The 13,834-nt window shown below is 42.1% G+C and overlaps 1 protein-coding gene across 2 annotated transcripts in view; it reads right to left on the bottom strand.

Annotated features, from left to right (window-relative positions):
• LOC137423584 (ribosomal protein S6 kinase alpha-3) overlaps window positions 1-13,834 on the bottom strand; it is a 350,089-nt gene that overhangs the window by 253,079 nt on the left and 83,176 nt on the right. The gene's annotated exons all lie outside the window — the stretch shown is intronic.

The raw sequence follows: 13,834 nt of genomic DNA, 5'->3' as shown, positions 1-13,834 counted from the left end.
CGTACGGGCAATGCCCTAGTACCAGTAAATCCACCAAGGAATGGCTGAAAAGAAAGAAATGGAGGGTTCTGGAATGGCCAAGTCAAAGCCCAGATCTAAATCCCATCGAGATGTTGTGGGGGGATTTGAAACGAGCTGTGCATGCAAGAAACCCCTCAAACATCGCACAGCTGAAATAATTCTGCATGGAGGAGTGGGCAAAAATTTCTCCCAGCTCCCAAGGTTAATCGACACGAAACTTTATAGGATAACATATTTTATCACCCTGCACCAAAATTGGGGTTTCAAAACAGTTATTTTCTCACAATTCAAAACTTAAAACCATCCAAACCGCCACCTGTCGCCATGATCTCTGAGTCGATCCACATATACAAATCTTGATAAAAAGCCCCAATTTTTATCACATTCAAACACCGATATCGATATCATTTGTTTGATGGTGAGCTCCGATCATCAAATATGTTATCATATGTGAGAAACAACTCTTAAGATGTTGCCATGATTGGTAAGTTCGGCAAAGACACCCCCGTCATTGAAGGGTACCTTTGCTAGTAATAATAATAATAATAATTCATCATCATCATCATCACAAGGTATTTTACACTTGAGGCTTTATTTAACAATTACACATGAAAGCGAGGGGGTGGGGGGGCATCAAATTGAAGAAGCAATATGGTCGAAAATGACAGTGGTGGCAGTATATGGAATATATTAACAATTCCACTTTGCAAGAAGGCAGAGACAGCAAATCCAAAATTTAATTAGTCCAATCATTCCAAATAGAGCAACCCCTGATCTTTCTATTCCAATCTATTCACAACAGAGCAGTCAAGTAAGTTGCTGAAATACCCAGCCCATCACAATACATGCAGTGCCTTCAGGAAGTATTCACATCAATTGATGTTTTCACAGCCTGAATTTTGTTGCGTTACAGCCTGAATTTTAAATGGATTAAATCGAGATTTTTTGTCGCTGATCTACACATAATACCACATAATGTCAAAGTGGATTATTATATTTTTTTCAATTCGAAAATTTTACAAAATAATTTTAAATGTTAAGCTGAAATATCTTGAGTCAACAACAACAACAACAACAGGCTTTTTAAGGCCATTTTCCCTGCAAGAGCGGGGGTTAGCCTTGCGGTCCCTATGACAATCTTATCCATTTTGCCCTATTTTCTGCATCTCCCCTTATTAACCCCCTTGCCCGCATTTCTTCTTCGGCCATCTTTAGCCAAGTCTTTCTCGGTCTTCCCCGTCCTCTACTTCCTTCGACATTCATTTCCATCACTCTTCTCAACCAGTCACTGTCATCCTTCCTCAACACATGACCAAACCATCTCAAACTGTTTCTCTTCACAGCATCCATCACAGGCTCTATTCCCATCATCTTTCGCAATTCATCATTTGTCTTCCTCTCTCTCAACGACACTCCACACATCCACCGAACCATTCACATTTCCACCCTTTCCAGCCTTCATTGCTGCTCTACGTTCATGACCCATGTCTCGCTCCCATAAACCATAACACTTCTCACACATGCAGCATACACCTTTCCCTTCAGCTTCAACGACACTCCCCTCCTCGTCAGCACACCACTCAGTTCCCAAAACTTCTTCCATGCACATCTCACTCGAGCAACCGTTGCCAAGTCTGATCCACCTTCTCCATTCAGCATGTCTCCGAGGTAACAAAATGTTTTCACACCTTCCAGCTTCACGCCGTCTCCAAGATGCAACTCAACATTTCCTCCATCTGCAGCTCCCTCTGTGCACACCATTCACTTGAATGTAGCTGCCACACTGGTTAATGACCCTCTCAGACCACTACATTTTTGATGAACCCACTCAGCGCACATTGTACATTGAATAGAATTCACTCCGACACCCTTCCTGCACACAGCCACTTCCCAGTTCTTTCCACCTCACCACATGCTTTACCACTTCCCATAACCTTCGTTTTTCCGATATTCACCTTCAGACCTTTTGTCTCCATACATTCCTTCCACTTGTTCATCTTCTCCTTCAGTCCATCCATACTTTCTGCAATCAACACCAGATCATCTGCATCCAACAACTCCCACGGTAAACCCTCGTTTACGTTCCGAGCCAGCACATCCATCACAGCTACAAATAGTAGTGGACTTAGTACCGAACCCTGATGCACTCTCACCTTCACCTCAAACTCACCACTGTTCCCGTCCTTTGTCCTTACAGCTGTGCACGCTCTTTTGTACATTGCCATCACTACTCTGATCAACCATTCCTCCACTCCTAACTTCCTCAATGCCCATGTCACGACTTCAGGTGGAACCCTATCGAATGCTTTCTCCAGATCAACAAACCCAAGAAACAAATTCTTCCTCTTCTCCATGTACTTCTCCTGCAACTGCCTCACAATAAAAAGTGCGTCTGTCGTTCCTCTTCCTGGCATAAATCCAAACTGCATTTCGTCAATCTTCACTTTCTTCCTTAACCTCCTCTCCAACACCCTTTCCAATACCTTCATTCCATGCTCCAATAACTTTGTCGCTCGATACGAGCCACAGTCCAGAGGGTCACCTTTCCCCTTGTATAGAGGGACGAGGGTACTCAATTCCCAATCCACTGGAATGCAGCCTTCTTTCACCACCAGATTGCAGATCTCTGTCATTCTCTTCACACCCCAATTTCCCGCTGCCTTCAACATATCTCCCACAACTCCAGTCGGCCCTCCCGCTTTTCTACTCTTCATTGGCTTTCATCGCTTCCTCAACTTCCTTCTCGGTTATCTTCTCTGCCGGTCCTAAAACTGGGTTACTCTCTATGTTGCCATCCCATTCATTCGCTGCATTCAACACAACACAACAACAACAGGCATTTTAAGGCCATTTTCCCTGCAAGAGCGGAGGTTAGCCTCTGTATTCTCTGCATTCAACGGTATTTCCATATATGTCTTCCATCTTCCTTTAATTCCATCTGGGTCCACAACGATTTGCCCCACTTCATCCTTCAAGCAACTCACCCCCATCACATCACACCTCTCTTTCGCTATCTGCTTTGCAATCCTGAATACCGCTCTCTGACCCTCTTCCAAATCCAAGCGTTCTCCGAACATTTTCCTACATGCCTCCTGTGCCTTTGCTACCTCTTTCTTTGCAGCCTTCTTGGCTGCCTTATAACTTTCATGCTCTGCCTTTTCTGCCCCCATACCCTTCGCCTTCTGCCACTCCTTGAACTTCTTCCTGTTCTCGTCAATCTTCTTTTCAACTTCATCATCCCACCACCATGTTTCCGAGTGCCTAAGTGGTCCTTTTGTCCATCCACATACCTCACCAACGGCTCCCAACAGACTATCTTTCATTGACATCCAACCACTTTCAAGCTCAACCACATCATCCTCTACCATACTCAGCCTCTCTTTTAATGCCTCCCTCACTGTCACCTCTTTCAACCTCCACACCTTCATTCTCGGTTGGTACTTCACCCGCCGAGCTCTCCTCGCACCTTTCACCCTTATGTCACAGACAACCAAGTGGTGCTGTGAAACAGCCTCTTCCCCCGGGATCACCTTCGTTTCCTGGAGGTGCCCCCAATCTCGCCTACGCACCGGCAGGTAGTCAACGGTTGTCGTCGACCCACCTGACGTGTATGTAACAAGCTTATTATCCTCTTTCTGGAACTGAGTATTACAAATCAACAAATCAGCTCCATCAGCAAACTCCAAAATCCTTTCACCTTCTCCATTTCTCACACCATATCCGTAACCCCCATGAACTCCCTCAAAACCGTCCATACTCCTTCCCACATGTCCATTTAGGTCTCCTCCTACCACAACAACTTCCTCATCTTTCACGTTTTCCATCAGCTTCTCTATCGCACACCAGAACTTGTCCTTCTCTTCATCGCTCTTCTTGAGTCTCTTCATCAGTCTTCTCTTCATCTTGAGTCAATAAGTATTAAACCCCTATACTATGATACTCCATATTGAGCTCAGGTGCATACAATTTCTTTTGATCATCATTGAGATGGCTCTACAACTTTATTGAAATCTACCTGTGGCCAATTAAATTGAATGGACATGATTTCGAAAGAAACACACCTTTCGATATAAGGTCCCACAATTGACAGTGCATCTCAGAGCAGAAACTTTACCATGAAGTCCAAGGAACTGTCCATATAACTCGGAGATAGCATTGTGAGGAGACATAGATCTGGTGAAAGATATAAAACAATTTCTAAAGTGTTGAAAATTCCCAAGAGCTGTTCTTCCTAGAGCTGGCCGCCAAACCAAACTGAGCAACCGGGCAAGAAAGACCTCAGTCAGAGGTGACCAAAAACCATTGACTACTCTGACAGTACCGCCACCCCCAGTCAGCAAAAACACAAACTACAACAAGAAAGAGCAATCAGAGATCACAAACCCTCGCCAGGATGTATTTTCAGTGGTTTTTTAAGGCTTTTGTGTTGAAACAAATATGACGGCCAAACCACGTGACCGATGACGTCAACATTTTTTTTTTCTAAACGAATTTATTCCTAGATTATGCTCAAGAAATTTCATCTTGATCGGATGAAGTTTTGTACTTGTCGAATTATGATGTCATAAAGGAGGCACCTATAACATCATTAACATATTCCCCATGGAGCGTTCTTTATAATGGGCCATGTCTCAATTTTTTCTAAGCAGTGCTTACGGAGATATAGAGGTGCAAAGTTTTTTGGTTTTTCCAAGATGGCGGCCAAACCACGTGACCTATCATGTCATAATTATCATTAAAAAATTATACAGGTGGAGTCACACCTATGGTGAAAATTTCCTGTCAATCGGACCAACAGTTGCAGAGAAAATCATATTTATTCTGTGCGGAGAAACAAATAAACAGACAAACGGACTCAAATGCAATACCCTCTCCTCAAGCGAGGGTAACAAGAAAGAGCAATCAGATTGCAAACCCTCGCCAGGATGTATTTGTGGTTTTTAAGACTTTTGTGTTAAAACAAATATGGCGGCCGAACTACGTGACCGATGACGTCATCATTTTTTAATCTAAACTAATTTATTCCAAGATTATGCTCAAGAAATTTCATCTTGATGGGATGAAGTTTTGTACTTGTCGAATTATTATGATGTCATAAAGGAGGAACCTGTGACATCAGTAACATATGTCATTCCCCATGGAGAGTTCTTTACAATGGGCCATGTCAATTTTTCCTAAGCAGCGCTTACGGAGAGGAGACATAGAGGTGCAAAGTTTTTTGGTTTTTCCAAGATGGCAGCTGAACAACGTGACCGATGACATCATTAATTTTTTTTTCCTCCACCAATTTATGCCTGCATGATACTCAAGAAATTTCATCTTGATAGGATGAAGTTTTGTACTTGTCAAATTATGACATCATAATGGAGACACCTATGACATCATTAACATATTTTAATCCCCATGGAGAGTTCTTTACAATGAGCCATGTCTCAATTTTTCCTATTCAGCACTTTCGAAGATATAGAGATACTAGTACCCGACTGCAAAGCCGCAATGAGCCGGCGAAGCCAAAGCCTCTTGCCACTATTTTACCCATCACTCTGGCATCAGTAGGTTAGGTAGTTGGTAGTAGGTAGGTGTAGTAGGCACCGTACCTAGTTCAAAATGACACCATTTGCATTCTGGATGAGATTAAAATTTATTAAACTTTCTTCTTGATTAATTCGGTGAATTCCGTCTCAATTTAGGATATTTCCGGCCGTGAAAAACTATCCCCTATGGCCGCGATATTTCTAAAAAATAATTATTCGTCTATTTTAGAATATTTGACGCCGTTTTCACCCTCCGAAACGCGGTAATAAGCTTTTTTGAAATATTTTTTCAAATGCTCGCATCTCATTGGTTTCGGTGTTTGGTGACGATTTTCGTTGAAGACAACCAGGGCCCGGGGAACGAGGTTGGTCTTAAAGTATTTTAATTACAAATTAGAGGTGCATAGGATTGTGAATCAAACAAAGACGGGTGAAACAAACTCCTATTGAACTTTTTCGCAATTTTTTTATGCATACCTCCGCATCCGGAAGATGGCGGCCTCCATTGAGTGATTTGGTTTTTTAAATATTTTTTCAAATGCTCGAATGTCATTGGTTCCGGTGTTTGGTGACGATTTTCGTTTAAGATAACCAGGGCCCGGGGAACGAGGTTGGTCTTAAAGTATTTTAATTACAAATTAGAGGTGCATAAGATTGTGAATCAAAAAAAGACGGGTGAAACAAACTCCGATTGAACTTTTTTCAATTTGTTATGCATACTTCCGCATCCGCTCCATTGAGCGATTTGGTGCGTCAAAGCTTCAAAATTCTCAAGGGATCCAGCAAAATCTGGCTTTTCAACATAATACGTACCGTACACGCATTCATTCACAACACCGGCTTCGCCGGCCACAAATTTTTTGGTTTTTCCAAGATGGCGGCTGAACCACGTGGCCTATGACGTCATAATTATCATTAAAAAAATTATACAGGTAGAGTTACACCTATGGTGAAAATTTCCTGTCAATCACACCAACGGTTGCAGAGAAAATCCTATTTATTCTGTGTGGACAAACACACAAACAAACAGACAAACGGACTCAAATGCAATACCCTCTCCTGAAGGCGAGAGTCACAACAAAACAACAGCTTCCACTCCCAGAATGGACAGAACCGGGAAAAAAAAAAAACATGGTGGAGCACCCAACCGACCAACCAAATAACCTTCACCGCTCAACAGCAAAACGCACGCAAACGCACCTCAAAACAACAACCGTAAATACCTCCATTTATCTTCCACTCTGTCACTACTATACACCTTTTGGGCTGAAAGAACCACCACACTCAACCTCCACCTACATCATTCAACCAGCCTCCATAAATCATCACAATTATCATTTTACGGCCGTTTCCATGATTGCATGTGTCAGCCGTGATTCACCTAATGTCTGCTTGCCAGGCTGCATGATCCGTTGCTAGCCCTCTTGTTAGTCCTTTCACTCGGATCATCTCAGAAATTCATTGCACGTTTTCCTCGGATGGCCTCTAGCTCTCCTTCAATTCACATTCATACACCTCTTCATACAGCTGCCCTCCCCAATCCTTTCCATGCGTCCGACATCCAACCTCAACCTACCGCTACGCATAACCTTACTAATGCTTTCTATACCTAACCTGTCTCTCAATTCCACATTTGGTTTCCTATCCTTCAGTATGACATTACACATCCATCTCACAATTCTCATTTATTTTCGTTCACACTTCCGTTCACCCCCCCCCCCCTCCCCCTCCCCCTTTTTGATTGCCGAAGATTTAAAACTTCCTCCAAATCCAAAGTGAGCCTTCCCAGGTCGAATATCCCCTGAAACCAATGGAGACCAGTACAACATTTCGATTGGAAATCACGGTTTATATATTGGTTTCTACAGGAACCATTGAGTTTCTCTTAGAAACCTAACCCGATTTGGTTGAAACCAATAGAAACTAAGAGGAACCTTTAAGTTCAACTGGTCCTGTAGAAACCATTAGAGTTATTTGGTCTGAAACCCATAGACCAATCAAAATACTTTAATTATATTTTGCTATAAACAAAGGCAAAACACAGTTGCATATAGAACTGAATTACAGCCATGTTCTTTCTTCACAACAGGGTTTCCCTGTGGAGTCTTAGTTGTATATGTGAATGCAAGTTGCAGTGTTCATGTTGTGCAAGTCATTTTCAAAATGGCAGGACATTTATGGCAGTCGATTAACTGGTTGCATATCTGGAACTGGTCTTTTACTGGTCCAATTAACCTATTTGTATTCTCAATCGACACACGGTGGAAAATTAAGTAACCAGACTGGGAATCGAACCCAGGACCTCCGGTGAACTATACCAGTGGTCTGCCATCTGAGCTTGTTCAGATAGCTCGGCGATCCAAGCTGCTTGATAAAGGAACACACCAATCAAGCTGCTTGCTAATTGGGACATTTGTGAATAACATTTAAAATAACACCTTTGATGTGGAACTTCGCAAATAATAGTCCCAGAGCTCGGGGGGTTTTATTTGACTTGTATTTAACAAAATTTCTAAGTTGTTTCTAGGTTAGAAATATCTGTAGAACTCAAAAATCCATTTCTAACAAAAATCTACTTAGACGTTTTCCCACAATTTGCTCTTGAAGTGGGGTACCCCATGACTGCAATATCGCCATTTGGTGTCACGTCCTATTTCGGCTTTGTACAGTTTTGTCTTGGAAAGCTGTAAAACTGTACCGATACAAACAAATAAGGTATGATATGAACAAGTGTCATCTCGTGGTTCATTTTCTCTGCTGGACTGCCTACTATTCACAATATAATAGGAATGATAAGGTTATTTGTGACAATACCTCAATTTTGTTGGTGATGCTCTTGAAAATTGTGTATTAGCTACTTTTCTATTTGTCTAGAATGCATATGTTCGACTTAAATGCTGATTATGGTATATTATAATAAACTAGAATCTTTCAGCTGTAAACATTTGACACCATCCATACGTTTGTATGACATCGAGGAGCAAGATCTTGGACTTTTTACTGATGGGAGCAGTCTACAGCGACACCAAATTTGACCAGATTCACCTCCGAATTTTCAGATTTATTGCTTGTATGGTAATAACAGACACTGCAGTCATATACATTACAACCATATGTTTTACTGATGCTTAGGTGATGGCATTGGTGTTCTAACATATGTAATATTGAAGTTTCTATCCAGTATACCAGATAATTAAGGCTGAAAGTAAAATGTTGTTGTTGATGGTTGGTGGTGGTCATACTAAAATACCATGTTTTCTGTCTATTGCAGAGTACTGTGTAGCACTACAAACATATGGATGGTGTCAAATGGCCTTTGCCTTGATTTTGACATTTGACCTCTTGACCCCAAAATCAAATACGTTCATCTTTGCATCATAATACATACTTGTACCAACTTTGGTCAGAATCCGATCGCTGGTTCACAAGTTCTCAGTAACAGTATTTTTACCTAACATGACCTCTGACCTTTTACCTCGTAAACCCAAAATCTAATCTGTTCATCTTTACCTCATTATCCATGTTATCTATAGTGCCGAAGCCTTTTTGATTAATGACAGTTATATACAAGTACACATTCGCAGAAATAAATACCAATCAATCACCAGACATTTGAACACAAGTAATAAAACAATTCCGGAAGCGGTCAAAGTTGGTGGTAAGGCTTCTTCTTCTTCTTCCTGAACGTCATCATACTGAACTCAGAAACGTGATGAACGGCACATTCACCAGCATATATTCAACGAAAAGGTAAAATGATGATTTGACATTTGTGATGGATCCTGATTTGGATGTAATTACTTTTCCATTATATTTGCCCTCATTTCAAATATGTTAATGTTTCTTTTTCGCTTGAGCAACACTGGGTACTCCAGCTACAAACACTTTTATACTTTACTCGGTGTACAAATACAAATACAACTTTCTCTGGAGGGTAACATAGTGTTACATTTGTAGGGTGTAGGGATACCTTTGTCCAGGTAGTATGTATAGATTAGTGTGCTCCGACTGTCGTGAAGAAGAAGAAACCTCGATGTATCATAAGTAGGGAATTTGTGTGGACTGGTCGGGTAAGCTTGTATCTTCATCCCCATCAGAGGGGTGGGGCTTGTTAAATAGCGAGGGATTATGGGTAATTAATCCCCAGTATGTAATTGCCTCTGTAATCTTTCCCTGTGTTCCTTACGACACCTTACGACACCTATTATACGATATTTTTGTGTCACATGGTGCAAGACACAAACTTGAACTATTTTAGACACAGGACACCAATGGAGATCAACAAAAGTCGAAACAGTACATTATGTGAACCCATTGTAATCAGCGTCCAATTTTGAGGAATGCTCGACAGTTTTGGAGGTAAACCTTTGGAAACACACTTGATCAATGATATTTTCATTCTATTTGAGCATCCACATGAAAAATAATTCAATTAAAATATTGCTTCATAATGACATTGCCAAACACGGGTTTTGTGGAAATAACCAAAATAAATAACATAAAATTTGTTTTATATGCAGTCACCACCTGCCAGTAATTTGCAAGTAAGTATCCACAAAATGCAGGAGACTGCACAATTACCCAAACACTGCTCACTTCCACTCATTTGTTACTCTTTTTTTACCACCTGTGGAATCAAGTTCCTCAGACTCTTCAATGCCATTCTTTCTTCCAGGGCTTCAATACAGCTGTTAAATACTGTATCAGGTGATCCACAACAATGATCTTTTATACTTTATACCCCCATTAATCCTCCTCAAGGTGACCTCGCTCCAGGTTTCCAATCCTTCCATTTTCTGTGACCGAGTTTGCAGCTATACCCATCACAGCTCCCCCTACCAGCACCATCCCTCGTGTGAAGCATGGCGGTTGCAGCATCATGCTATGACATGCTTCTCAGCGGCAGGGACCGCGTGACTTGTAAGGATAGAGGGAACAATGAATGGAGCCAAATACAGGAAAATCCTTGAGGAAAACCTGCTTCCAAGTGCAAAAGACCTTAGACTGCAGTGATTATTTACGTTCCAACAGGACAATGACCACAAACATCCAGCAAAAGCAACAATGGAATGGCTTCAGAACAAGAACGTGAAAGTCCTTGTGTGGCCCAGCCAAACCCTCCCCACAACCCCCAACCGCCCCCCCCCCCATCCCCCTCCCTGGCGGTAGGTGACCAATAACCCAATGACCACTCTGACAGTACTACAGAGTTCCTTTGCTGAAATGGTAGAAATTGCCAGAAGGACAACAGTCTCTGCAACACTTCACAAATCTAGGCTTTATGGGAGAGTGACCAGATGGAAGCCACTCCTGAGAAAAAGGCACATGACAGCACACCTGGAGTTTGCAAAAAGGCACGTGAAAGACTCAGAACATGAGGCAAAATATTCTGTGGTCTGATGACAAAAATAGAACTCTGGCCTGAATGCAAAGCGCTTCGTCTGGCGGAAACTGAGCAGAGCTCATCATCCATCGAGCACCATCCCTCGTGTGAAGCATGGCGGTTGCAGCATCATGCTATGACATGCTTCTCAGCGGCAGGGACCGCGTGACTTGTAAGGATAGAGGGAACAATGAATGGAGCCAAATACAGGAAAATCCTTGAGGAAAACCTGCTTCCAAGTGCAAAAGACCTTAGACTGCAGTGATTATTTACGTTCCAACAGGACAATGACCACAAACATCCAGCAAAAGCAACAATGGAATGGCTTCAGAACAAGAACGTGAAAGTCCTTGTGTGGCCCAGCCAAAGCCCAAACATGAATCACATTGAGAATCTGTGGAAAGACTTGAAGATTGCTGTTCACCGACGCTCCCCATCCAACTTGACAGAGCTTGAGCAAATCTGCAAGGAAGAATGGGAGAAACTCCCCAAATCCAGATGTGCAAAGCTGATAGACATACCCAAGAAGACTCGAAGCTGTAATCGCTGCCAAAGGCACTTCTACGAAGTAATGACTGAGGGGGTTGAATAGTTATGTAAATTAGATATTTCAGCTTTTCATTTTTAATTATTTTGTAAAAAATTCTAAAAAATAAAAAAATTCCACTGACATTGTGGGGTATTACGTGTCGATCAGTGACAAAAAAATATCTATTTAATCCATTTTTAATTCAGGCTGTAACAACAAAATGTGAAAAAGTCAAGGGGTGTGAATACTTTCTAAATGCATTGTATGCCATTGTAACCAAGTCTTTCGAAAACATTTTCACCTGCAAGCAAGCTTTTGCACAATTAACAAAAATCAGAGGGTTGACCATTTTAACAGCCCTGAGTAAAAGGACAATTTTAACTCACTTGCTACAAAATGAATATGTGAGTGTTTATGTGTGTTTATGTGAGTGTTTATGTGAGTGTTTATGTGAGTGTTTATGTGAGTGTTTATGTGAGTGTTTATGTGAGTGTTTATGTGAGTGTTTATGTGAGTGTTTATGTGAGTGTTTATGTGAGTGTTTATGTGAGTGTTTATGTGAGCGTTTATGTGAGCGTTTATGTGAGCGTTTATGTGAGCGTTTATGCGAGCGTTTATGCGAGTGTGAGTGTTTATGCGAGCTTTTATGCGAGTATGAGCGTTTATGCGAGTATGAGCGTTTATGCGAGCATTTATTCGAGTATGAGAGTTTATGTGAGCATTTATGCGAGTATGAGAGTTTATGTGAGCGTTTATGCGAGTATGAGAGTTTATGCGAGCGTTTATGCGAGCATGAGAGTTTATCGAGAGTTTATGCGAGTATGAGCGTTTATGCGAGTATGAGAGTTTATGCGAGTATGAGAGTTTATGCGAGCGTTTATACGAGTATGAGAGTTTATGTGAGCGTTTATGCGAGTATGAGGGTTTATGCGAGGATGAGCGTTTATGCGAGTATGAGGGTTTATGCGAGCGTTTATGCGAGTATGAGAGTTTATGTGAGCGTTTATGCGAGTACGAGCGTTTATGCGAGCATGAGCGTTTATGTGAGTGTTTATGCGAGAGTTTATGCGAGTGCGAGTGTTTATGCGAGTGCGAGTGTTTATGCGAGTGCGAGTGCTTATGCGAGTGCGAGTGCTTATGCGAGTGTGAGTGTTTATGCGAGTGCGAGTGCTTATGCGAGTGTTTATGGGAGTGCGAGTGTTTATGCAAGTGCGAGTGCTTATGAGAGGGCGAGTGCGAGTGCGAGTGCTTATGCGAGTGTTTATGCGAGCGCGAGTGCTTATGCGAGCATGAGTGCTTATGCGAGCGCGAGTGCTTATGCAAATGCGAGTGTTTATGCGAGTGCGAGTGTTTATGCGAGTGCGAGTGTTTATGCGAGTGCGAGTGCTTATGCGAGTGTTTATGGGAGTGCGAGTGTTTATGGGAGTGCGAGTGTTTATGGGAGTGCGAGTGTTTATGGGAGTGCGAGTGTTTATGGGAGTGCGAGTGTTTATGGGAGTGCGAGTGTTTATGGGAGTGCGAGTGTTTGTGGGAGTGCGAGTGTTTGTGGGAGTGCGAGTGTTTGTGGGAGTGCGAGTGTTTGTGGGAGTGCGAGTGTTTATGGGAGTGCGAGTGTTTATGGGAGTGCGAGTGTTTATGGGAGTGCGAGTGTTTATGGGAGTGCGAGTGTTTATGGGAGTGCGAGTGTTCATGGGAGTGCGAGTGTTTATGGGAGTGCGTGTGTTTATGGGAGTGCGAGTGTTTATGGCAGTGCGAGTGTTTATGGGAGTGCGAGTGTTTATGGGAGTGCGAGTGTTTATGCAAGTGTGAGTGTTCATGCGAGTGCTCATGTGAGTGTGAGAGTGAGTGTGAGTGTGAGTGTGACATCAGTTTTGTGGGTGGGGAAGGATGATAATATGAAACATTGTACAACAAACATGAAGGGAAATATTCTTTTAACAGCTAAGGGAACCTTGGTGTTGGAAGTTCAACATAGACCGTTAAGAATGCAGGCTTCTAAGGTAAGGGATTTGGAGGAGGGGGACGAAGGGGTAAGATTCTACATTGTTGTGGATATATCGAGTCACATATTTAGCTCTGTTTTATGACACCACAAATTAATGGGTGAATGCATAATACAGGATTGTTAATTTTTTTTTCTTTCGCACTACATTAAAATAAGATCTTCGACATCATTATCATCCAACCAATTTTACCAAGGGCATTTGAGTATTACACCCACATTGGCCTTTCTGATGTGGTTTGCACGAGTCCAAACACACACACACACACACACACACACACACACACACACACACACACACACACACACACACACACACACACACACACACACACACACACACACACACACACACACACACACAC

This window comes from Myxine glutinosa, chromosome 3, assembly GCF_964187855.1.
Source record: "Myxine glutinosa chromosome 3, kmMyxGlut1.1, whole genome shotgun sequence".
Lineage (NCBI taxonomy): Eukaryota > Metazoa > Chordata > Myxini > Myxiniformes > Myxinidae > Myxine > Myxine glutinosa.
The sequence above is the reverse complement of the archived record's forward strand: the minus strand, read 5'-3'. Positions and strand labels throughout refer to the sequence as shown.